The following is a 23,038-nucleotide window of genomic DNA, read 5'->3' as shown; positions in this document are numbered from 1 at the left end:
TAGTAATTAATTCTATAATTATATTAAATGTATTCATCCAGTCCTTCAAGCAGCGTTTGATCCAAGGAGAGAAACAGTCCAAAATGAGACACAAGAAAAATTAATCTTTTTTCAAAGAATTAAACTTGGCCTGTACAGGGATCGAACCTGTGACCTTGGCATTATTAGCACCACGCTCTAACCAACTGAGCTAAAAGGCCAATTTGCACATCTTCTGGAGGACCAGCACGTGAAGCAGTGCTAATGATAGTTCAACCGGGAGATTTGGAAAGCTTAATTTCAGCTGTTTAATATGAATTAACTTTCATATTATCAACATGAAGAAACTAATATGACTTCAAAAAAATTGCAATACAAAAGAGATTTCCACACTTAGTGTTAGAATTTTGAACCACTAACGTTTTTTCCACGTGGTTTAGCAATAAATAAATATTCATCACCTATATTCAATTGATTCATCTAATCATTCTATCAGCTTCTGCGCAAAGGAAATATAGAGGTAAACATGATACAGTAGAAAATACATCTATTTTCAACATTAAAGGAGAATCAAGTATTGGCTTGGAGACTGATTGAAATTATGTCCTTTGCGTTTTTAACTTCATGCTCTAACAGACTAAACTAATAGGCTCACTAAATATATAGAATACTTTTGAAGAATTAGCAGATGATGAAATGCTACTGATTCCATCCAATCCTTCAAGCAGCGTGTGATTCAAGGAGATAAACAGTCCAAAATGAGACACTAGAAAAATTAATCTTTTTTCAAACAATTACACTTGGCATGTACAGGGATCGAACCTGTGACCTTGGCGTTATTAGCACCACGCTCTAACCATCTGAGATAACAGGCCATTTTGCACAACTAGCTGGAGGTCCAGCAAATGAAGAAGGGCAAATGATAGTTAACCCAGGAGATTTGGAAAGCTTAATTTCAGCAGTTTACCATGAAGTTATTGTTATATATTATCAACATGAAGAAACTAATATGACTTAAAAAAAATTACAATACAAAAGAGATTTTCATACTTAGTGTTAGAACTTAGAACCATTAACGTTTTTTCATGTGGTTAAGCAATAAATAAATATTCATCACCTATATTGAATTGATTCATCTAATCATTTTATCAGCTTCTCCTCAAAGGAAATATAGAGATAAACATGATACAGTAGAAAATACATCTATTTTCAACATTAAAGGAGCATCAAGTATTGGCTTGGAGACTGATTGAAAGTATGTCCTTGGCGTTTTTAACTTCATGCTCTAACAGACTAAACTAATAGAGTCACTAAATATATAGCATACTACTGAAGATGAAGCAGATGATGAAGTCCTACTGATTGTTAATCCGGGATAGTTGGAAAGCTTATATTCAGCTGTTTACATTCATAGTATCTTTATATATTATCAACAAGACTAAACAAAAATGATCTCAATAAATTGCAATAAATAAGAGATTTAGTTACTGGGCGTTAGAACTTAGAACCATTAATAGATATTCCAGGCGCTTTAAGAATAGTAATTAATTCTATAATTATATCAAATGTATTCATCCAATCCTTCGAGCAGCGTTTGATCCAAGGAGATAAACAGTCCAAAATGAGACACAAGAAAAATTCATCTTTTTTCAAAGAATTAAACTTGGCCTGTACAGGGATCGAACCTGTGACCTTGGCGTTATTAGCACCACGCTCTAACCAACTGAGCTAAAAGGCCAATTTGCACATCTTCTGGAGGACCAGCACACGAAGCAGTGCTAATGATAGTTCAATCGGGAGATTTGGAAAGCTTAATTTCAGCTGTTTAATATGAATTAACTTTCATATTATCAACATGAAGAAACTAATATGACTTCAAAAAAATTGCAATACAAAAGAGATTTCCACACTTAGTGTTAGAATTTTGAACCACTAACGTTTTTTCCACGTGGTTTAGCAATAAATAAATATTCATCACCTATATTCAATTGATTCATCTAATCATTCTATCAGCTTCTGCGCAAAGGAAATATAGAGGTAAACATGATACAGAGAAAATACATCTATTTTCAACATTAAAGGAGAATCAAGTATTGGCTTGGAGACTGATTGAAATTATGTCCTTTGCGTTTTTAACTTCATGCTCTAACAGACTAAACTAATAGGCTCACTAAATATATAGAATACTTTTGAAGAATTAGCAGATGATGAAATGCTACTGATTCCATCCAATCCTTCAAGCAGCGTGTGATTCAAGGAGATAAACAGTCCAAAATGAGACACAAGAAAAATTCATCTTTTTTCAAACAATTAAACTTGGCCTGTACAGGGATCGAACCTGTGACCTTGGCGTTATTAGCACCACGCTCTAACCATCTGAGATAACAGGCCATTTTGCACAACTACCTGGAGGTCCAGCAAATGAAGAAGGGCAAATGATAGTTAACCCAGGAGATTTGGAAAGCTTAATTTCAGCAGTTTACCATGAAGTTATTGTTATATATTATCAACATGAAGAAACTAATATGACTTAAAAAAATTACAATACAAAAGAGATTTTCATACTTAGTGTTAGAACTTAGAACCATTAACGTTTTTTCCATGTGGTTAAGCAATAAATAAATATTCATCACCTATATTGAATTGATTCATCTAATCATTTTATCAGCTTCTCCTCAAAGGAAATATAGAGATAAACACGATACAGTAGAAAATACATCTATTTTCAACATTAAAGGAGCATCAAGTATTGGCTTGGAGACTGATTGAAAGTATGTCCTTGGCGTTTTTAACTTCATGCTCTAACAGACTAAACTAATAGAGTCACTAAATATATAGCATACTACTGAAGATGAAGCAGATGATGAAGTCCTACTGATTGTTAATCCGGGATAGTTGGAAAGCTTATATTCAGCTGTTTACATTCATAGTATCTTTATATATTATCAACAAGACTAAACAAAAATGATCCCAATAAATTGCTATAAATAAGAGATTTAGTTACTTGGCGTTAGAACTTAGAACCATTAATAGATATTCCAAGCGCTTTAAGAATAGTAATTAATTCTATAATTATATTAAATGTATTCATCCAGTCCTTCAAGCAGCGTTTGATCCAAGGAGAGAAACAGTCCAAAATGAGACACAAGAAAAATTAATCTTTTTTCAAAGAATTAAACTTGGCCTGTACAGGGATCGAACCTGTGACCTTGGCATTATTAGCACCACGCTCTAACCAACTGAGTTAAAAGGCCAATTTGCATATCTTCTGGAGGACCAGCACGCGAAGCAGTGCTAATGATAGTTCAACCGGGAGATTTGGAAAGCTTAATTTCAGCTGTTTAATATGAATTAACTTTCATATTATCAACATGAAGAAACTAATATGACTTCAAAAAAATTGCAATACAAAAGAGATTTCCACACTTAGTGTTAGAATTTTGAACCACTAACGTTTTTTCCACGTGGTTTAGCAATAAATAAATATTCATCACCTATATTCAATTGATTCATCTAATCATTCTATCAGCTTCTGCGCAAAGGAAATATAGAGGTAAACATGATACAGTAGAAAATACATCTATTTTCAACATTAAAGGAGAATCAAGTATTGGCTTGGAGACTGATTGAAATTATGTCCTTTGCGTTTTTAACTTCATGCTCTAACAGACTAAACTAATAGGCTCACTAAATATATAGAATACTTTTGAAGAATTAGCAGATGATGAAATGCTACTGATTCCATCCAATCCTTCAAGCAGCGTGTGATTCAAGGAGATAAACAGTCCAAAATGAGACACTAGAAAAATTAATCTTTTTTCAAACAATTACACTTGGCATGTACAGGGATCGAACCTGTGACCTTGGCGTTATTAGCACCACGCTCTAACCATCTGAGCTAACAGGCCATTTTGCACAACTACCTGGAGGTCCAGCAAATGAAGAAGGGCAAATGATAGTTAACCCAGGAGATTTGGAAAGCTTAATTTCAGCAGTTTACCATGAAGTTATTGTTATATATTATCAACATGAAGAAACTAATATGACTTAAAAAAAATTACAATACAAAAGAGATTTTCATACTTAGTGTTAGAACTTAGAACCATTAACGTTTTTTCATGTGGTTAAGCAATAAATAAATATTCATCACCTATATTGAATTGATTCATCTAATCATTTTATCAGCTTCTCCTCAAAGGAAATATAGAGATAAACATGATACAGTAGAAAATACATCTATTTTCAACATTAAAGGAGCATCAAGTATTGGCTTGGAGACTGATTGAAAGTATGTCCTTGGCGTTTTTAACTTCATGCTCTAACAGACTAAACTAATAGAGTCACTAAATATATAGCATACTACTGAAGATGAAGCAGATGATGAAGTCCTACTGATTGTTAATCCGGGATAGTTGGAAAGCTTATATTCAGCTGTTTACATTCATAGTATCTTTATATATTATCAACAAGACTAAACAAAAATGATCTCAATAAATTGCAATAAATAAGAGATTTAGTTACTGGGCGTTAGAACTTAGAACCATTAATAGATATTCCAGGCGCTTTAAGAATAGTAATTAATTCTATAATTATATCAAATGTATTCATCCAATCCTTCGAGCAGCGTTTGATCCAAGGAGATAAACAGTCCAAAATGAGACACAAGAAAAATTCATCTTTTTTCAAAGAATTAAACTTGGCCTGTACAGGGATCGAACCTGTGACCTTGGCTTTATTAGCACCATGCTCTAACCAACTGAGCTAACAGGCCAATTTGCACATCTTCTGGAGGACCAGCACAGGAAGCAGTGCTAATGATAGTTCAACCGGGAGATTTGGAAAGCTTAATTTCAGCTGTTTAATATTAATTAACTTTCATATTATCAACATGAAGAAACTAATATGACTTCAAAAAAATTGCAATACAAAAGAGATTTCCATACTTAGTGTTAGAATTTTGAACCAGTAACGTTTTTTCCACGTGGTTTAGCAATAAATAAATATTCATCACCTGTATTCAATTGATTCATCTAATCATTCTATCAGCTTCTGCGCAAAGGAAATATGGAGGTAAACATGATACAGAAGAAAATACATCTATTTTCAACATTAAAGGAGCATCAAGTATTGGCTTGGAGACTGATTGAAAGTATGTCCTTGTCGTTTTTAACTTCATGCTCTAACAGACTAAACTAATAGAGTCACTAAATATATAGCATACTATTGAAGATGAAGCAGATGATGAAGTCCTACTGATTGTTAATCCGGGATAGTTGGAAAGCTTATATTCAGCTATTTACATTCATAGTATCTTTATATATTATCAACAAGACTAAACAAAAATGATCTCAATAAATTGCTATAAATAAGAGATTTAGTTACTTGGCGTTAGAACTTAGAACCATTAAAAGATATTCCAGGCGCTTTGAGAATAGTAATTAATTCTGTAATTATATCAAACGTATTCATCCAGTCCTTCAAGCAGCGTTTGATCCAAGGAGATAAACAGTCCAAAATGAGACACAAGAAAAATTTATCTTTTTCAAAGAATTAAACTTGGCCAGTACAGGGATCGAACCTGTGACCTTGGCGTTATTAGCACCACGCTCTAACCAAGTGAGCTAACAGGCCAATTTACACATCTTCTGGAGGACCAGCACAGGAAGCAGTGCTAATGATAGTTCAACCGGGAGATTTGGAAAGCTTAATTTCAGCTGTTTAATATGAATTAACTTTCATATTATCAACATGAAGAAACTAATATGACTTCAAAAAAATTGCAATACAAAAGAAATTTCCATACTTAGTGTTAGAATTTTGAACCAGTAACGTTTTTTCCACGTGGTTTAGCAATAAATAAATATTCATCACCTATATTCAATTGATTCATCTAATCATTCTATCAGCTTCTGCGCAAAGGAAATATGGATGTAAACATGATACAGAAGAAAATACATCTATTTTCAACATTAAAGGAGCTTCAAATATTGGCTAGGAGACTGATTGAAATTATGTCCTTTGCGTTTTTAACTTCATGCTCTAACAGACTAAACTAATAGGCTCACTAAATATATAGAATACTTTTGAAGAATTAGCAGATGATGAAATGCTACTGATTCCATCCAATCCTTCAAGCAGCGTGTGATTCAAGAAGATTAACAGTCCAAAATGAGACACAAGGTAAATTCATCTTTGTTCAAACAATTGAACTTGGTCTGTACAGGGATCGAACCTGTGACCTTGGCGTTATTAGCACCACGCTCTAACCATTTGAGCTAACAGGCCATTTTGCACAACTACCTGGAGGTCCAGCAAATGAAGAAGGGCAAATGATAGTTAACCCAGGAGATTTGGAAAACTTAATTTCAGCAGTTTACCATGAAGTTATTGTTATATATTATCAACATGAAGAAACTAATATGACTTTAAAAAAAATACAATACAAAAGAGATTTTCATACTTAGTGTTAGAACTTAGAACCATTAACGTTTTTTTCATGTGGTTAAGCAATAAATAAATATTCATCACCTATATTGAATTGATTCATCTAATCATTTTATCAGCTTCTCCTCAAAGGAAATATAGAGATAAACATGATACAGTAGAAAATACATCTATTTTCAACATTAAAGGAGCATCAAGTATTGGCTTGGAGACTGATTGAAAGTATGTCCTTGGCGTTTTTAACTTCATGCTCTAACAGACTAAACTAATAGAGTCACTAAATATATAGCATACTATTGAAGATGAAGCAGATGATGAAGTCCTACTGATTGTTAATCCGGGATAGTTGGAAAGCTTATATTCAGCTGTTTACATTCATAGTATCTTTATATATTATCAACAAGACTAAACAAAAATGATCTCAAGAAATTGCAATAAATAAAAGATTTAGTTACTTGGCGTTAGAACTTAGAACCATTAATAGATATTCTAGGTGCTTTAAGAATAGTAATTAATTCTATAAATATATCAAATGTATTCATCCAATCCTTCAAGCAGCGTTTGATCCAAGGAGATAAACAGACCAAAATGAGACACAAGAAATATTCATCTTTTTTCAAAGAATTAAACTTGGCCTGTACAGGGATCGAACCTGTGACCTTGGCGTTATTAGCACCACGCTCTAACCAACTGAGCTAACAGGCCAATTTGCACATCTTCTGGAGGACCAGCACAGGAAGCAGTGCTAATGATAGTTCAACCGGGAGATTTGGAAAGCTTAATTTCAGCTGTTTAATATGAATTAACTTTCATATTATCAACATGAAGAAACTAATATGACTTCAAAGAAATTGCAATACAAAAGAGATTTCCATACTTAGTGTTAGAATTTTGAACCAGTAACGTTTTTTCCACGTGGTTAGCAATAAATAAATATTCATCACCTATATTCAATTGATTCATCTAATCATTCTATCAGCTTCTGCGCAAAGGAAATATGGATGTAAACATGATACAGAAGAAAATACATCTATTTTCAACATTAAAGGAGCTTCAAATATTGGCTAGGAGACTGATTGAAATTATGTCCTTTGCGTTTTTAACTTCATGCTCTAACAGACTAAACTAATAGGCTCACTAAATATATAGAATACTTTTGAAGAATTAGCAGATGATGAAATGCTACTGATTCCATCCAATCCTTCAAGCAGCGTGTGATTCAAGAAGATTAACAGTCCAAAATGAGACACAAGAAAAATTCATCTTTGTTCAAACAATTGAACTTCGCCTGTACAGGGAACTAACCTGTGACCTTGGCGTTATTAGCACCACGCTCTAACCATCTGAGATAACAGGCCATTTTGCACAACTACCTGGAGGTCCAGCAAATGAAGAAGGGCAAATGATAGTTAACCCAGGAGATTTGGAAAACTTAATTTCAGCAGTTTACCATGAAGTTATTGTTATATATTATCAACATGAAGAAACTAATATGACTTAAAAAAAAATACAATACAAAAGAGATTTTCATACTTAGTGTTAGAACTTAGAACCATTAACGTTTTTTTCATGTGGTTAAGCAATAAATAAATATTCATCACCTATATTGAATTGATTCATCTAATCATTTTATCAGCTTCTCCTCAAAGGAAATATAGAGATAAACATGATACAGTAGAAAATACATCTATTTTCAACATTAAAGGAGCATCAAGTATTGGTTTGGAGACTGATTGAAAGTATGTCCTTGTCGTTTTTGACTTCATGCTCTAACAGACTAATCTAATAGAGTCACTAAATATATAGCATACAATTGAAGATGAAGCAGATGATGAAGTCCTACTGATTGTTAATCCGGGATAGTTGGAAAGCTTATATTCAGCTGTTTACATTCATAGTATCTTTATATATTATCAACAAGACTAAACAAAAATGATCTCAATAAATTGCTATAAATAAGAGATTTAGTTACTTGGCATTAGAACTTAGAACCATTAATAGATATTCCAAGCGCTTTAAGAATAGTAATTAATTCTATAATTATATTAAATGTATTCATCCAGTCCTTCAAGCAGCGTTTGATCCAAGGAGATAAACAGTCCAAAATGAGACACAAGAAAAATTAATCTTTTTTCAAAGAATTAAACTTGGCCTGTACAGGGATCGAACCTGTGACCTTGGCGTTATTAGCACCACGCTCTAACCAACTGAGCTAAAAGGCCAATTTGCACATCTTCTGGAGGACCAGCACACGAAGCAGTGCTAATGATAGTTCAATCGGGAGATTTGGAAAGCTTAATTTCAGCTGTTTAATATGAATTAACTTTCATATTATCAACATGAAGAAACTAATATGACTTCAAAAAAATTGCAATACAAAAGAGATTTCCACACTTAGTGTTAGAATTTTGAACCACTAACGTTTTTTCCACGTGGTTTAGCAATAAATAAATATTCATCACCTATATTCAATTGATTCATCTAATCATTCTATCAGCTTCTGCGCAAAGGAAATATAGAGGTAAACATGATACAGAGAAAATACATCTATTTTCAACATTAAAGGAGAATCAAGTATTGGCTTGGAGACTGATTGAAATTATGTCCTTTGCGTTTTTAACTTCATGCTCTAACAGACTAAACTAATAGGCTCACTAAATATATAGAATACTTTTGAAGAATTAGCAGATGATGAAATGCTACTGATTCCATCCAATCCTTCAAGCAGCGTGTGATTCAAGGAGATAAACAGTCCAAAATGAGAGACAAGAAAAATTCATCTTTTTTCAAACAATTAAACTTGGCCTGTACAGGGATCGAACCTGTGACCTTGGCGTTATTAGCACCACGCTCTAACCATCTGAGATAACAGGCCATTTTGCACAACTACCTGGAGGTCCAGCAAATGAAGAAGGGCAAATGATAGTTAACCCAGGAGATTTGGAAAGCTTAATTTCAGCAGTTTACCATGAAGTTATTGTTATATATTATCAACATGAAGAAACTAATATGACTTAAAAAAATTACAATACAAAAGAGATTTTCATACTTAGTGTTAGAACTTAGAACCATTAACGTTTTTTCCATGTGGTTAAGCAATAAATAAATATTCATCACCTATATTGAATTGATTCATCTAATCATTTTATCAGCTTCTCCTCAAAGGAAATATAGAGATAAACACGATACAGTAGAAAATACATCTATTTTCAACATTAAAGGAGCATCAAGTATTGGCTTGGAGACTGATTGAAAGTATGTCCTTGGCGTTTTTAACTTCATGCTCTAACAGACTAAACTAATAGAGTCACTAAATATATAGCATACTACTGAAGATGAAGCAGATGATGAAGTCCTACTGATTGTTAATCCGGGATAGTTGGAAAGCTTATATTCAGCTGTTTACATTCATAGTATCTTTATATATTATCAACAAGACTAAACAAAAATGATCCCAATAAATTGCTATAAATAAGAGATTTAGTTACTTGGCGTTAGAACTTAGAACCATTAATAGATATTCCAAGCGCTTTAAGAATAGTAATTAATTCTATAATTATATTAAATGTATTCATCCAGTCCTTCAAGCAGCGTTTGATCCAAGGAGAGAAACAGTCCAAAATGAGACACAAGAAAAATTAATCTTTTTTCAAAGAATTAAACTTGGCCTGTACAGGGATCGAACCTGTGACCTTGGCATTATTAGCACCACGCTCTAACCAACTGAGTTAAAAGGCCAATTTGCATATCTTCTGGAGGACCAGCACGCGAAGCAGTGCTAATGATAGTTCAACCGGGAGATTTGGAAAGCTTAATTTCAGCTGTTTAATATGAATTAACTTTCATATTATCAACATGAAGAAACTAATATGACTTCAAAAAAATTGCAATACAAAAGAGATTTCCACACTTAGTGTTAGAATTTTGAACCACTAACGTTTTTTCCACGTGGTTTAGCAATAAATAAATATTCATCACCTATATTCAATTGATTCATCTAATCATTCTATCAGCTTCTGCGCAAAGGAAATATAGAGGTAAACATGATACAGTAGAAAATACATCTATTTTCAACATTAAAGGAGAATCAAGTATTGGCTTGGAGACTGATTGAAATTATGTCCTTTGCGTTTTTAACTTCATGCTCTAACAGACTAAACTAATAGGCTCACTAAATATATAGAATACTTTTGAAGAATTAGCAGATGATGAAATGCTACTGATTCCATCCAATCCTTCAAGCAGCGTGTGATTCAAGGAGATAAACAGTCCAAAATGAGACACTAGAAAAATTAATCTTTTTTCAAACAATTACACTTGGCATGTACAGGGATCGAACCTGTGACCTTGGCGTTATTAGCACCACGCTCTAACCATCTGAGCTAACAGGCCATTTTGCACAACTACCTGGAGGTCCAGCAAATGAAGAAGGGCAAATGATAGTTAACCCAGGAGATTTGGAAAGCTTAATTTCAGCAGTTTACCATGAAGTTATTGTTATATATTATCAACATGAAGAAACTAATATGACTTAAAAAAAATTACAATACAAAAGAGATTTTCATACTTAGTGTTAGAACTTAGAACCATTAACGTTTTTTCATGTGGTTAAGCAATAAATAAATATTCATCACCTATATTGAATTGATTCATCTAATCATTTTATCAGCTTCTCCTCAAAGGAAATATAGAGATAAACATGATACAGTAGAAAATACATCTATTTTCAACATTAAAGGAGCATCAAGTATTGGCTTGGAGACTGATTGAAAGTATGTCCTTGGCGTTTTTAACTTCATGCTCTAACAGACTAAACTAATAGAGTCACTAAATATATAGCATACTACTGAAGATGAAGCAGATGATGAAGTCCTACTGATTGTTAATCCGGGATAGTTGGAAAGCTTATATTCAGCTGTTTACATTCATAGTATCTTTATATATTATCAACAAGACTAAACAAAAATGATCTCAATAAATTGCAATAAATAAGAGATTTAGTTACTGGGCGTTAGAACTTAGAACCATTAATAGATATTCCAGGCGCTTTAAGAATAGTAATTAATTCTATAATTATATCAAATGTATTCATCCAATCCTTCGAGCAGCGTTTGATCCAAGGAGATAAACAGTCCAAAATGAGACACAAGAAAAATTCATCTTTTTTCAAAGAATTAAACTTGGCCTGTACAGGGATCGAACCTGTGACCTTGGCTTTATTAGCACCATGCTCTAACCAACTGAGCTAACAGGCCAATTTGCACATCTTCTGGAGGACCAGCACAGGAAGCAGTGCTAATGATAGTTCAACCGGGAGATTTGGAAAGCTTAATTTCAGCTGTTTAATATTAATTAACTTTCATATTATCAACATGAAGAAACTAATATGACTTCAAAAAAATTGCAATACAAAAGAGATTTCCATACTTAGTGTTAGAATTTTGAACCAGTAACGTTTTTTCCACGTGGTTTAGCAATAAATAAATATTCATCACCTGTATTCAATTGATTCATCTAATCATTCTATCAGCTTCTGCGCAAAGGAAATATGGAGGTAAACATGATACAGAAGAAAATACATCTATTTTCAACATTAAAGGAGCATCAAGTATTGGCTTGGAGACTGATTGAAAGTATGTCCTTGTCGTTTTTAACTTCATGCTCTAACAGACTAAACTAATAGAGTCACTAAATATATAGCATACTATTGAAGATGAAGCAGATGATGAAGTCCTACTGATTGTTAATCCGGGATAGTTGGAAAGCTTATATTCAGCTATTTACATTCATAGTATCTTTATATATTATCAACAAGACTAAACAAAAATGATCTCAATAAATTGCTATAAATAAGAGATTTAGTTACTTGGCGTTAGAACTTAGAACCATTAAAAGATATTCCAGGCGCTTTGAGAATAGTAATTAATTCTGTAATTATATCAAACGTATTCATCCAGTCCTTCAAGCAGCGTTTGATCCAAGGAGATAAACAGTCCAAAATGAGACACAAGAAAAATTAATCTTTTTCAAAGAATTAAACTTGGCCAGTACAGGGATCGAACCTGTGACCTTGGCGGTATTAGCACCACGCTCTAACCAAGTGAGCTAACAGGCCAATTTACACATCTTCTGGAGGACCAGCACAGGAAGCAGTGCTAATGATAGTTCAACCGGGAGATTTGGAAAGCTTAATTTCAGCTGTTTAATATGAATTAACTTTCATATTATCAACATGAAGAAACTAATATGACTTCAAAAAAATTGCAATACAAAAGAAATTTCCATACTTAGTGTTAGAATTTTGAACCAGTAACGTTTTTTCCACGTGGTTTAGCAATAAATAAATATTCATCACCTATATTCAATTGATTCATCTAATCATTCTATCAGCTTCTGCGCAAAGGAAATATGGATGTAAACATGATACAGAAGAAAATACATCTATTTTCAACATTAAAGGAGCTTCAAATATTGGCTAGGAGACTGATTGAAATTATGTCCTTTGCGTTTTTAACTTCATGCTCTAACAGACTAAACTAATAGGCTCACTAAATATATAGAATACTTTTGAAGAATTAGCAGATGATGAAATGCTACTGATTCCATCCAATCCTTCAAGCAGCGTGTGATTCAAGAAGATTAACAGTCCAAAATGAGACACAAGAAAAATTCATCTTTGTTCAAACAATTGAACTTGGTCTGTACAGGGATCGAACCTGTGACCTTGGCGTTATTAGCACCACGCTCTAACCATTTGAGCTAACAGGCCATTTTGCACAACTACCTGGAGGTCCAGCAAATGAAGAAGGGCAAATGATAGTTAACCCAGGAGATTTGGAAAACTTAATTTCAGCAGTTTACCATGAAGTTATTGTTATATATTATCAACATGAAGAAACTAATATGACTTAAAAAAAAATACTATACAAAAGAGATTTTCATACTTAGTGTTAGAACTTAGAACCATTAACGTTTTTTTCATGTGGTTAAGCAATAAATAAATATTCATCACCTATATTGAATTGATTCATCTAATCATTTTATCAGCTTCTCCTCAAAGGAAATATAGAGATAAACATGATACAGTAGAAAATACATCTATTTTCAACATTAAAGGAGCATCAAGTATTGGCTTGGAGACTGATTGAAAGTATGTCCTTGGCGTTTTTAACTTCATGCTCTAACAGACTAAACTAATAGAGTCACTAAATATATAGCATACTATTGAAGATGAAGCAGATGATGAAGTCCTACTGATTGTTAATCCGGGATAGTTGGAAAGCTTATATTCAGCTGTTTACATTCATAGTATCTTTATATATTATCAACAAGACTAAACAAAAATGATCTCAATAAATTGCAATGAATAAAAGATTTAGTTACTTGGCGTTAGAACTTAGAACCATTAATAGATATTCTAGGCGCTTTAAGAATAGTAATTAATTCTATAAATATATCAAATGTATTCATCCAATCCTTCAAGCAGCGTTTGATCCAAGGAGATAAACAGACCAAAATGAGACACAAGAAATATTCATCTTTTTTCAAAGAATTAAACTTGGCCTGTACAGGGATCGAACCTGTGACCTTGGCGTTATTAGCACCACGCTCTAACCAACTGAGCTAACAGGCCAATTTGCACATCTTCTGGAGGACCAGCACAGGAAGCAGTGCTAATGATAGTTCAACCGGGAGATTTGGAAAGCTTAATTTCAGCTGTTTAATATGAATTAACTTTCATATTATCAACATGAAGAAAATAATATGACTTCAAAAAAATTGCAATACAAAAGAGATTTCCATACTTAGTGTTAGAATTTTGAACCAGTAACGTTTTTTCCACGTGGTTTAGCAATAAATAAATATTCATCACCTATATTCAATTGATTCATCTAATCATTCTATCAGCTTCTGCGCAAAGGAAATATGGAGGTAAACATGATACAGAAGAAAATACATCTATTTTCAACATTAAAGGAGCATCAAGTATTGGCTTGGAGACTGATTGAAATTATGTCCTTTGCGTTTTTAACTTCATGCTCTAACAGACTAAACTAATAGGCTCACTAAATATATAGAATACTTTTGAAGAATTTGCAGATGATGAAATGCTACTGATTCCATCCAATCCTTCAAGCAGCATGTGATTCAAGGAGATAAACAGTCCAAAATGAGACACAAGAAAAATTCATCTTTGTTCAAACAATTAAACTTGGCCTGTACAGGGATCGAACCTGTGACCTTGGCGTTATTAGCACCACGCTCTAACCATCTGAGCTAATAGGCCATTTTGCACAGCTAGCTGGAGGTCCAGCATATGAAGAAGGACAAATGATAGTTAACCCAGGAGATTTGGAAAGCTTAATTTCAGCAGTTTACCATGAAGTTATTGTTATATATTATCAACATGAAGAAACTAATATGACTTAAAAAAAATTACAATACAAAAGAGATTTACATACTTAGTGTTAGAACTTAGAACCATTAAAATTTTTTCCATGTGGTTAAGCAATAAATAAATATTCATCACCTATATTGAATTGATTCATCTAATCATTTTATCAGCTTCTCCTCAAAGGAAATATAGAGATAAACATGATACAGTAGAAAATACATCTATTTTCAACATTAAAGGAGCATCAAGTATTGGTTTGGAGACTGATTGAAAGTATGTCCTTGGCGTTTTCAACTTCATGCTCTAACAGACTAAACTAATAGAGTCACTAAATATATAGCATACTACTGAAGATGAAGCAGATGATGAAGTCCTACTGATTGTTAATCCGGGATAGTTGGAAAGCTTATATTCAGCTGTTTACATTCATAGTATCTTTATATATTATCAACAAGACTAAACAAAAATGATCTCACTAAATTGCAATAAATAAGAGATTTAGTTACTTGGCGTTAGAACTTAGAACCATTAATAGATATTCCAGGCGCTTTAAGAATAGTAATTAATTCTATAATTATATCAAATGTATTCATCCAATCCTTCAAGCAGCGTTTGATCCAAGAGATAAACAGTACAAAATGAGACACAAGAAAAATTAATCTTTTTTCAAAGAATTAAACTTGGCCTGTACAGGGATCGAACCTATGACCTTGGCGTTATTAGCACCACGCACTAACCAACTGAGCTAACAGGCCAACTTGCACATCTTCTGGAGGACCAGCACAGGAAGCAGTGCTAATGATAGTTCAACCGGGAGATTTGGAAAGCTTAATTTCAGCTGCTTAATATGAATTAACTTTCATATTATCAACATGAAGAAACTAATATGACTTCAAAAAAATTGCAATACAAAAGAGATTTCCATACTTAGTGTTAGAATTTTGAACCAGTAAAGTTTTTTCCACGTGGTTTAGCAATAAAAAAATATTCATCACCTATATTCAATTGATTCATCTAATCATTCTATCAGCTTCTGCGCAAAGGAAATATAGAGGTAAACCTGATACAGAAGAAAATACATCTATTTTCAACATTAAAGGAGCATCAAGTATTGGCTTGGAGACTGGTTGAAATTATGTCCTTTGCGTTTTTAACTTCATGCTCTAACAGACTAAACTAATAGGCTCAATAAATATATAGAATACTTTTGAAGAATTTGCAGATGATGAAATGCTACTGATTCCATCCAATCCTTCAAGCAGCGTGTGATTCAAGGAGATAAACAGTCCAAAATGAGACACAAGAAAAATTCATCTTTGTTCAAACAATTAAACTTGGCCTGTACAGGGATCGAACCTGTGACCTTGGCGTTATTAGCACCACGCTCTAACCATCTGAGCTAACAGGCCATTTTGCACAGCTAGCTGGAGGTCCATCATATGAAGAAGGGCAAATGATAGTTAACCCAGGAGATTTGGAAAGCTTAATTTCAGCAGTTTACCATGAAGTTATTGTTATATATTATCAACATGAAGAAACTAATATGACTTAAAAAAAATTACAATACAAAAGAGATTTACATACTTAGTGTTAGAACTTAGAACCATTAAATTTTTTTCCATGTGGTTAAGCAATAAATAAATATTCATCACCTATATTGAATTGATTCATCTAATCATTTTATCAGCTTCTCCTCAAAGGAAATATAGAGATAAACATGATACAGTAGAAAATACATCTATTTTCAACATTAAAGGAGCATCAAGTATTGGTTTGGAGACTGATTGAAAGTATGTCCTTGTCGTTTTTAACTTCATGCTCTAACAGACTAAACTAATAGAGTCACTAAATATATAGCATACTATTGAAGATGAAGCAGATGATGAAGTCCTACTGATTGTTAGTCCGGGATAGTTGGAAAGCTTATATTCAGCTGTTTACATTCATAGCATCTTTATATATTATCAACAAGACTAAACAAAAATGATCTCAATAAATTGCAATAAATAAGAGATTTAGTTACTGGGCGTTAGAACTTAGAACCATTAATAGATATTCCAGGTGCTTTAAGAATAGTAATTAATTCTATAATTATATCAAATGTATTCATCCAATCCTTCAAGCAGCGTTTGATCCAAGGAGATAAACAGTCCAAAATGAGACACAAGAAAAATTCATCTTTTTTCAAAGAATTAAACTTGGCCTGTACAGGGATCGAACCTGTGATCTTGGCGTTATTAGCGCCATGCTCTAACCAACTGAGCTAACAGGCCAATTTGCACATCTTCTGGAGGACCAGCACAGGAAGCAGTGCTAATGATAGTTCAACCGGGAGATTTGGAAAGCTTAATTTCAGCTGTTTAATATGAATTAACTTTCATATTATCAACATGAAGAAACTAATATGACTTCAAAAAAATTGCAACACAAAAGAGATTTCCATACTTAGTGTTAGAATTTTGAACCAGTAACGTTTTTTCCACGTGGTTTAGCAATAAATAAATATTCATCACCTGTATTCAATTGATTCATCTAATCATTCTATCAGCTTCTGCGCAAAGGAAATATGGAGGTAAACATGATACAGAAGAAAATTCATCTATTTTCAACATTAAAGGAGCTTCAAATATTGGCTTGGAGACTGATTGAAATTATGTCCTTTGCGTTTTTAACTTAATGCTCTAACAGACTAAACTAATAGGCTCACTAAATATATAGAATACTTTTGAAGAATTAGCAGATGATGAAATGCTACTGATTCCATCCAATCCTTCAAGCAGTGTGTGATTCAAGAAGATTAACAGTCCAAAATGAGACACAAGAAAAATTCATATTTGTTCAAACAATTGAACTTGGCCTGTACAGGGATCGAACTAGTGACCTTGGCGTTATTAGCACCACGCTCTAACCATCTGAGCTAACAGGTCATTTTGCACAACTACCTGGAGGTCCAGCAAATGAAGAAGGGCAAATGATAGTTAACCCAGGAGATTTGGAAAGCTTAATTTCAGCAGTTTACCATGAAGTTATTGTTATATATTATCAACATGAAGAAACTAATATGACTTAAAAAAAATTACAATACAAAAGAGATTTTCATACTTAGTGTTAGAACTTAGAACCATTAACGTTTTTTCCATGTGGTTAAGCAATAAATAAATATTCATCACCTATATTGAATTGATTCATCTAATCATTTTATCAGCTTCTCCTCAAAGGAAATATGGAGATAAACATGATACAGTAGAAAATACATCTATTTTGAACATTAAAGGAGCATCAAGTATTGGCTTGGAGACTGATTGAAAGTATGTCCTTGTCGTTTTTAACTTCATGCTCTAACAGACTAAACTAATAGAGTCACTAAATATATAGCATACTATTGAAGATGAAGCAGATGATGAAGTCCTACTGATTGTTAATCCGGGATAGTTGGAAAGCTTATATTCAGCTATTTACATTCATAGTATCTTTATATATTATCAACAAGACTAAACAAAAATGATCTCAATAAATTGCTATAAATAAGAGATTTAGTTACTTGGCGTTAGAACTTAGAACCATTAATAGATATTCCAGGCGCTTTAAGAATAGTAATTAATTCTATAATTATATCAAATGTATTCATCCAGTCCTTCAAGCAGCGTTTGATCCAAGGAGATAAACAGTCCAAAATGAGACACAAGAAAAATTAATCTTTTTCAAAGAATTAAACTTGGCCTGTACAGGGATCGAACCTGTGACCTTGGTGTTATTAGCACCACGCTCTAACCAACTGAGCTAAAAGGCCAATTTGCACATCTTCTGGAGGACCAGCACAAGAAGCAGTGCTAATGATAGTTCAACCGGGACATTTGGAAAGCTTAATTTCAGCTGTTTAATATGAATTAACTTTCATATTATCAACATGAAGAAACTAATATGACTTCAAAAAAATTGCAATACAAAAGGGATTTCCATACTTAGTGTTAGAATTTTGAACCACTAACGTTTTTTCCACGTGGTTTAGCAATAAATAAATATTCATCACCTATATTCAATTGATTCATCTAATCATTCTATCAGCTTCTGCGCAAAGGAAATATAGAGGTAAACCTGATACAGAAGAAAATACATCTATTTTCAACATTAAAGGAGAATCAAGTATTGGCTTGGAGACTGATTGAAATTATGTCCTTTGCGTTTTTAACTTCATGCTCTAACAGACTAAACTAATAGGCTCACTAAATATATAGAATACTTTTGAAGAATTAGCAGATGATGAAATGCTACTGATTCCATCCAATCCTTCAAGCAGCGTGTGATTCAAGGAGATAAACAGTCCAAAATGAGACACTAGAAAAATTAATCTTTTTTCAAACAATTAAACTTGGCCTGTACAGGGATCGAACCTGTGACCTTGGCGTTATTAGCACCACGCTCTAACCATCTGAGCTAACAGGCCATTTTGCACAGCTACCTGGAGGTCCAGCAAATGAAGAAGGGCAAATGATAGTTAACCCAGGAGATTTGAAAAGCTTAATTTCAGCAGTTTACCATGAAGTTATTGTTATATATTATCAACATGAAGAAACTAATATGACTTAAAAAAAATTACAATACAAAAGAGATTTTCATACTTAGTGTTAGAACTTAGAACATTAACTTTTTTTCCATGTGGTTAAGCAATAAATAAATATTCATCACCTATATTGAATTGATTCATCTAATCATTTTATCAGCTTCTCCTCAAAGGAAATATAGAGATAAACATGATACAGTAGAAAATACATCTGTTTTCAACATTAAAGGAGCATCAAGTATTGGCTTGGAGACTGATTGAAAGTATGTCCTTGGCGTTTTCAACTTCATGCTCTAACAGACTAAACTAATAGAGTCACTAAATATATAGCATACTACTGAAGATGAAGCAGATGATGAAGTCCTACTGATTGTTAGTCCGGGATAGTTGGAAAGCTTATATTCAGCTGTTTACATTCATAGTATCTTTATATATTATCAACAAGACTAAACAAAAATGATCTCAATAAATTGCAATAAATAAAAGATTTAGTTACTTGGCGTTAGAACTTAGAACCATTAATAGATATTCCAGGCGCTTTAAGAATAGTAATTAATTCTATAAATATATCAAATGTATTCATCCAATCCTTCAAGCAGCGTTTGATCCAAGGAGATAAACAGTCCAAAATGAGACACAAGAAATATTCATCTTTTTTCAAAGAATTAAACTTGGCCTGTACAGGGATCGAACCTGTGACCTTGGCGTTATTAGCACCACGCTCTAACCAACTGAGCTAACGGGCCAATTTGCACATCTTCTGGAGGACCAGCACAGGAAGCAGTGCTAATGATAGTTCAACCGGGAGATTTGGAAAGCTTAATTTCAGCTGTTTAATATGAATTAACTTTCATATTATCAACATGAAGAAACTAATATGACTTCAAAAAAATTGCAATACAAAAGAGATTTCCATACTTAGTGTTAGAATTTTGAACCAGTTTCGTTTTTTCCACGTGGTTTAGCAATAAATAAATATTCATCACCTATATTCAATTGATTCATCTAATCATTCTATCAGCTTCTGCGCAAAGGAAATATGGAGGTAAACATGATACAGAAGAAAATACATCTATTTTCAACATTAAAGGAGCATCAAGTATTGGCTTGGAGACTGATTGAAATTATGTCCTTTGCGTTTTTAACTTCATGCTCTAACAGACTAAACTAATAGGCTCACTAAATATATAGAATACTTTTGAAGAATTTGCAGATGATGAAATGCTACTGATTCCATCCAATCCTTCAAGCAGCGTGTGATTCAAGGAGATAAACAGTCCAAAATGAGACACAAGAAAAATTCATCTTTGTTCAAACAATTAAACTTGGCCTGTACAGGGATCGAACCTGTGACCTTGGCGTTATTAGTACCACGCTCTAACCATCTGAGCTAACAGGCCATTTTGCAGAGCTTGCTGGAGGTCCAGCATATGAAGAAGGGCAAATGATAGTTAACCCAGGAGATTTGGAAAGCTTAATTTCAGCAGTTTACCATGAAGTTATTGTTATATATTATCAACATGAAGAAACTAATATCACTTAAAAAAAATTACAATACAAAAGAGATTTACATACTTAGTGTTAGAACTTAGAACCATTAAAAATTTTTCCATGTGGTTAAGCAATAAATAAATATTCATCACCTATGTTGAATTGATTCATCTAATCATTTTATCAGCTTCTCCTCAAATGAAATATAGAGATAAACATGATACAGTAGAAAATACATCTATTTTCAACATTAAAGGAGCATCAAGTATTGGTTTGGAGACTGATTGAAAGTATGTCCTTGTCGTTTTTAACTTCATGCTCTAACAGACTAAACTAATAGAGTCACTAAATATATAGCATACTATTGAAGATGAAGCAGATGATGAAGTCCTACTGATTGTTAATCCGGGATAGTTGGAAAGCTTATATTCAGCTGTTTACATTCATAGTATCTTTATATATTATCAACAAGACTAAACAAAAATGATCTCAATAAATTGCAATAAATAAGAGAGTTAGTTACTGGGCGTTAGAACTTAGAACCATTAATAGATATTCCAGGCATTTTAAGAATAGTAATTAATTCTATAATTATATCAAATGTATTCATCCAATCCTTCAAGCAGCGTTTGATCCAAGGAGATAAACAGTCCAAAATGAGACACAAGAAAAATTCATCTTTTTTCAAAGAATTAAACTTGGCCTGTACAGGGATCGAACCTGTGACCTTGGCGTTATTAGCACCATGCTCTAACCAACTGAGCTAACAGGCCAATTTGCACATCTTCTGGAGGACCAGCACAGGAAGCAGTGCTAATGATAGTTCAACCGGGAGATTTGGAAAGCTTAATTTCAGCTGTTTAATATGAATTAACTTTCATATTATCAACATGAAGAAACTAATATGACTTCAAAAAAATTGCAATACAAAAGAGATTTCCATACTTAGTGTTAGAATTTTGAACCAGTAACGTTTTTTCCACGTGGTTTAGCAATAAATAAATATTCATCACCTGTATTCAAATGATTCATCTAATCATTCTATCAGCTTCTGCGCAAAGGAAATATGGAGGTAAACATGATACAGAAGAAAATACATCTATTTTCAACATTAAAGGAGCTTCAAATATTGGCTTGGAGACTGATTGAAATTTTGTCCTTTGCGTTTTTAACTTAATGCTCTAACAGACTAAACTAATAGGCTCACTAAATATATAGAATACTTTTGAAGAATTAGCAGATGATGAAATGCTACTGATTCCATCCAATCCTTCAAGCAGTGTGTGATTCAAGAAGATTAACAGTCCAAAATGAGACACAAGAAAAATTCATATTTGTTCCAACAATTGAACTTGGCCTGTACAGGGATCGAACTAGTGACCTTGGCGTTATTAGCACCACGCTCTAACCATCTGAGCTAACAGGTCATTTTGCACAACTACCTGGAGGTCCAGCAAATGAAGAAGGGCAAATGATAGTTAACCCAGGAGATTTGGAAAGCTTAATTTCAGCAGTTTACCATGAAGTTATTGTTATATATTATCAACATGAAGAAACTAATATGACTTAAAAAAAATTACAATACAAAAGAGATTTTCATACTTAGTGTTAGAACTTAGAACCATTAACGTTTTTTCCATGTGGTTAAGCAATAAATAAATATTCATCACCTATATTGAATTGATTCATCTAATCATTTTATCAGCTTCTCCTCAAAGGAAATATGGAGATAAACATGATACAGTAGAAAATACATCTATTTTGAACATTAAAGGAGCATCAAGTATTGGCTTGGAGACTGATTGAAAGTATGTCCTTGTCGTTTTTAACTTCATGCTCTAACAGACTAAACTAATAGAGTCACTAAATATATAGCATACTATTGAAGATGAAGCAGATGATGAAGTCCTACTGATTGTTAATCCGGGATAGTTGGAAAGCTTATATTCAGCTATTTACATTCATAGTCTCTTTATATATTATCAACAAGACTAAACAAAAATGATCTCAATAAATTGCTATAAATAAGAGATTTAGTTACTTGGCGTTAGAACTTAGAACCATTAATAGATATTCCAGGCGCTTTAAGAATAGTAATTAATTTTATAATTATATCAAATGTATTCATCCAGTCCTTCAAGCAGCGTTTGATCCAAGGAGATAAACAG

General features: G+C 32.9%; 9 non-coding genes across 9 annotated transcripts; all 9 read right to left on the bottom strand.

Annotated features, from left to right (window-relative positions):
* Nucleotides 1–1,643: 1,643 nt before the first annotated feature.
* On the bottom strand, nucleotides 1,644–1,717 carry TRNAI-AAU (transfer RNA isoleucine (anticodon AAU)). Its single transcript has one exon. It is a non-coding gene; the product is annotated as a tRNA-Ile (tRNA).
* A 5,337-nt stretch (nucleotides 1,718–7,054) lies between these two features.
* On the bottom strand, nucleotides 7,055–7,128 carry TRNAI-AAU (transfer RNA isoleucine (anticodon AAU)). Its single transcript has one exon. It is a non-coding gene; the product is annotated as a tRNA-Ile (tRNA).
* Nucleotides 7,129–8,571: 1,443 nt separating this feature from the next.
* TRNAI-AAU (transfer RNA isoleucine (anticodon AAU)) lies at nucleotides 8,572–8,645 on the bottom strand. Its single transcript has one exon. It is a non-coding gene; the product is annotated as a tRNA-Ile (tRNA).
* A 5,337-nt stretch (nucleotides 8,646–13,982) lies between these two features.
* Nucleotides 13,983–14,056, bottom strand: TRNAI-AAU (transfer RNA isoleucine (anticodon AAU)). Its single transcript has one exon. It is a non-coding gene; the product is annotated as a tRNA-Ile (tRNA).
* Nucleotides 14,057–16,153: 2,097 nt separating this feature from the next.
* Nucleotides 16,154–16,227, bottom strand: TRNAI-AAU (transfer RNA isoleucine (anticodon AAU)). Its single transcript has one exon. It is a non-coding gene; the product is annotated as a tRNA-Ile (tRNA).
* Nucleotides 16,228–17,017: 790 nt separating this feature from the next.
* On the bottom strand, nucleotides 17,018–17,091 carry TRNAI-AAU (transfer RNA isoleucine (anticodon AAU)). The gene has a single exon. It is a non-coding gene; the product is annotated as a tRNA-Ile (tRNA).
* Nucleotides 17,092–19,188: 2,097 nt separating this feature from the next.
* On the bottom strand, nucleotides 19,189–19,262 carry TRNAI-AAU (transfer RNA isoleucine (anticodon AAU)). The gene has a single exon. It is a non-coding gene; the product is annotated as a tRNA-Ile (tRNA).
* A 789-nt stretch (nucleotides 19,263–20,051) lies between these two features.
* Nucleotides 20,052–20,125, bottom strand: TRNAI-AAU (transfer RNA isoleucine (anticodon AAU)). The gene has a single exon. It is a non-coding gene; the product is annotated as a tRNA-Ile (tRNA).
* A 1,444-nt stretch (nucleotides 20,126–21,569) lies between these two features.
* TRNAI-AAU (transfer RNA isoleucine (anticodon AAU)) lies at nucleotides 21,570–21,643 on the bottom strand. The gene has a single exon. It is a non-coding gene; the product is annotated as a tRNA-Ile (tRNA).
* Between the last annotated feature and the right edge of the window lie 1,395 nt (nucleotides 21,644–23,038).

The sequence above is a fragment of the Lissotriton helveticus genome, chromosome 4_1 (assembly GCF_964261635.1).
Source record: "Lissotriton helveticus chromosome 4_1, aLisHel1.1, whole genome shotgun sequence".
NCBI classification, from domain to species: domain Eukaryota; kingdom Metazoa; phylum Chordata; class Amphibia; order Caudata; family Salamandridae; genus Lissotriton; species Lissotriton helveticus.
This window is presented reverse-complemented; position numbering and strand designations above follow the sequence as displayed.